The following is a 4369-nucleotide window of genomic DNA, read 5'->3' as shown; positions in this document are numbered from 1 at the left end:
CTGATTTAACCTACTAAGACCTTGAGTTATTTTATTGCTAAAAGAACCTTCATCAAAAAGTTAAAGACCATTAAGCATCCTAGCATTCTCAATCATCCTCCTCGAATCCTGATCCTGAAAAATGCAATGGAGTTTAAAGAATGTAACACGACAATTAGAATTTTTGGAAAGTGTAGAAACGAATAAAAGATTACAGGCTAATTTTGGAACATGTAAGACAGACTGAAGATAAATATTTTTCAATCAATTTAATAGTTCATTTTCTAGGAAGAGAAGAAAAACTAGCATCGAAAATTCTAATTTTCTCAATGCAATATAATGGAGAGTACGGACTAAAAGAAAGAAGAAAAAATTAGTCATATGATCCGAAGCTTCGTAATCAATAATCCACGGACGGAGATGAATTACTATATGAGAATGTCTTGGGACCTGTGTGAGCAAAGAAACATATGAATTATTAGATGGAAATTGGTGATTGGTAGTGGTAGGATTTGATGAATTTGCTCTTGTAACACGGTAGAAGATTTAACAAATAGTAGAAATCCACTAAAAAAAGAATGAGTTTTAAAACCAAATTCCAATAGAAACAATCCAAACCATCTTTGAACCAAACCAAAATTAACTGAACCAACCAAATCGAGCCACTAACTGATAATACCTCTGTCTTTCAAAAATTTGCCAAAAAACAACTTTCACAATAAAAAGATAAACAATCAATTCCCTTAAATAAGTTTGGAAATAAATATTTGAGATAAGAAAAACTGGGATGCCTTAGTCTATGATGCCACAGTATAATTTGTTCTTTAACAGAAAAAGAACTGATACTACTAAGACCTTGAGTTATTTTATTGCTAAAAGAACCTTCATCAAAATAGTAAAGACCATTAAGCATCCTAGCATTCTCAATCATCCTCCTCGAATCCTGATCCTGAAAAATGCAATGAGATTTAAAGAATGTAACACGACAATTAGAATTTTTGGAAAGTGTAGAAACGAATAAAAGATTACAGGCTAATTTTGGAACATGTAAGACAGACTGAAGATAAATATTTTCAATCAATTTAATAGTTCATTTTCTAGGAAGAGAAGAAAAACTAGCATCGAAAATTCTAATTTTCTCAATGCAATATAATGGAGAGTACGGACTAAAAGAAGAAGAAAAATTAGTCATATGATCCGAAGCTTCGTAATCAATAATCCACGGACGGAGATGAATTACTATATGAGAATGTCTTGGGACCTGTGTGAGTCAAAGAAACATATGAATTATTAGATGGAAATTGGTGATTGGTAGTGGTAGGATTTGATGAATTTGCTCTTGTAACACGGTAGAAGATTTAACAAATAGTAGAAATCCACTAAAAAAGAATGAGTTTTTAAACCAAATCCAATAGAAACAATCCAAACCATCTTTGAACCAAACCAAAATTAACTGAACCAACCAAATCGAGCCACTAACTGAATCAGGCCAAAAAACAAACAGATTTATCAGAATAAAACCAAATTGAACCGAACCAAACTGATTTGAATGGCCAAATCAAACGGAAGCACAAAGAAAACACCAGACAGATACGTGTTGGACAGATTGGAGTGCAAAGAACCACAAACAATGCGATTCACAAACGGCAGACACCCACGACAAATTCCACGGACCAAAACTCATGAGATGCACGAAGGAAAATCTGCACGACACTCGATCTGATCTGGATGGACGGACAACGACTGTGCAAATCTCGGCAGAGGACTGAATGGAGAGGGGAAGACCGACGGTGAACAGAGCTGTGTCAACCGACAACGAGCGTGTAGCGGGGCTAGTGGTGCACCATCCGACGACACCGTGTAACAGTTAAAGACGACGAAAATCTACAAGTGCTGGTCCACGAGTAGGCAATATGATTGATGATCTACAAGATGAAAAATTGCGGCAGAATCGAGTGAGCACTACCAATTAACTAATGATGGAATATGACTGTGGCGGAATTTTTTGGAAACAACCACGAAATCAACTCACGAGCGTAGACAACTGTGGCTATGAAAGTAGGGTGCTCGTTTGACATCGGCAGCTAGGGTTCCGGTGCGGCGATTAGGGTTTCGTGGTGGAGGTGGTAGCGACTAGGGTTTTTGTTTAACATCTAAGATTAACCTGAGTAGAAATTGGAGGAATAAAAATATTAATCTCTTTTTTTTTATTTAATATGTGCAGAATAGGTCTTCTTATATAGGAGAGAGATCTTTTACAAATATGGAATGAATAAAAACAATAAATAAATAAATAAATATTCATATATAAATATAAAAATTCCAACAATATTGAGATGGTTGACTACCCCTATTGGATTGACCTCTGATGTCTCAACCTCCTCGAGACGGTCATCCTGATTCCAAATCATCTTGACGGGTGTTAGGAGACATACCATCATTGTCGTCATGATCACCACTACCGAATCAGGATACTCGAAACTCTTGTGTGTTGACAAATTTACTCTACAATTAGTAAAACAACAATTTAGTAAACCCTAAATACTAGACCCTAAACATAGTTAATTGAAATGATAGCTTTGTAAACCCTAAACCATTGAAAGTAAACGATGAAAAAAAAAACGAAAGTTAATCAAAATAATACCTTTGTGAGGAGCTTGAGGTATCCCATTGGTGTTCCTGAAGGATCTCTTAACGAAGAGCATCCATGAGCACATTAGGATCTTTCCAATTTTACCGTGACTGAAATACACCATATACATTCGAACACACAGTTATGCAAACAAACAGTAATTGACGACATGCTTTGAACACTAAATTACAAAGGAAGAAAGTTCTCATACCCGTTGAAGACACTTTTCAAGCTTTGGAACTCAACGCAGCAGAAGACCTCTACCCGATCTACAAACGACCAACAAATGTGTCGGCTGCAATAACACGATCAACCACCAACAAATGAACGCAGCGGGGACGACACCACAAAATGGAGCCCTTGGTATTCTCGAAGTGAGAACCCAAAGTGTTGTCTTTGGTGAGTTTGGTAAAGATAGGAGGAAAAAAAATCGTGTAGACGATAAGCAAGTGAGAAAGAAAAGGAAGCTATTATATAGCTTAATGCTTATCATTTAGAAGACGCTACACGATCGTGTAGGTTTTACTGAACGATCATTTAGGAAAAGGTATATGATCGTTTAGCAAACACGACACACTATACGATCGTCTAGGAAAGCTATCCGATCATTTAGGGACTAACATGTGATCGTTTAGGTGCAAGGTATGCGATCGTTTAGGTNGGTCCAGAACTGTTAACCTTTAACAATTTCGTGTAAGTGTGACCCCTCGCTTTCGGTGCCAGAGTCCCGCCCTAATGAGCCTACCGTAGGGAAGAAGCATATTAGAATAAGAGACTAAGATACCTTATCCTTTTATAGGAGATCAAATAAAGAACTGCACAAAACTACCATCCTTTAGGGGGACACTCCCAGGGTGCCTCGAGGCGATGCGCAGTAACTTTACTCAACCTAACGAGGGAGACCGAGGGATATGCTGTCGCACTTCTCGCTCCTACTTACTATGAACACTCTCTCCATCCACTTTGATATTGACCTACCCAAATGTAAAACCCGAACCCTAATTACTTTAAGTAAGCAAGTGTAAGCTATGTGATGTCTTCCAATGAGTTGTAATGAGATTATGTTTTGGTTAGGAGTGATGGAGAAAGAAATTAAACTAAAGAACAAGAGAACTCTCGGATGGCTATGTAGGAAAGAATGGTCAAATTTTGGCTAAGTATGGGAAACCAAGAGGAGACCATGCTATCCTATGAGATTTAATGCTGAATTGTGCTGTGATGGAGTGGAAAGAAAATGGCTTAATCAAATCTCAGCCATTAATCTTCATTAGTGGGCTAAGTGGCCCAAGGAGATTTCCTGCAGGATTTTGGGCGGTGGTAAGCAGAAAGGTCGACTTCATTTAATTGGTTTGAACAAATTACTTGGGCTATTAGTGTAATTTCAGTGGCATTCGAAAGCTCTGTGTGTCTATTTGCTGTGGCTGTGCTGCTGGAGGGAAAACTCGCCGGAATAAGGCCGAAGGAGCAAAATAAAGACGAAGGGTTTGTTTCTCGGGTGAATCTAGGCCATCAGTGAAGAATTGAAGCTCCAGAACGAATCAAGAAGATTTTCGAGTTAAACTTTTGAGGTAATATTGTTAACTCTTGTAGAATGAAACTTTTTAAGATGAGGCCTGAAAATCGAGTTATATATTTTTGAAATTTTAACTGGAAATTGTTGAACAAGCAGACAGCTGCTTGAATTGAGGCCAATGATGAAGTTTTGAATCTCCAGATAAAACGACGAGGAATTTCGAGCTGAAATTTTAAGGTAATGTT

Source organism: Benincasa hispida, chromosome 6 (genome assembly GCF_009727055.1).
Source record: "Benincasa hispida cultivar B227 chromosome 6, ASM972705v1, whole genome shotgun sequence".
In the NCBI taxonomy this organism is placed as follows: Eukaryota; Viridiplantae; Streptophyta; class Magnoliopsida; order Cucurbitales; family Cucurbitaceae; genus Benincasa; species Benincasa hispida.
This window is presented reverse-complemented; position numbering follows the sequence as displayed.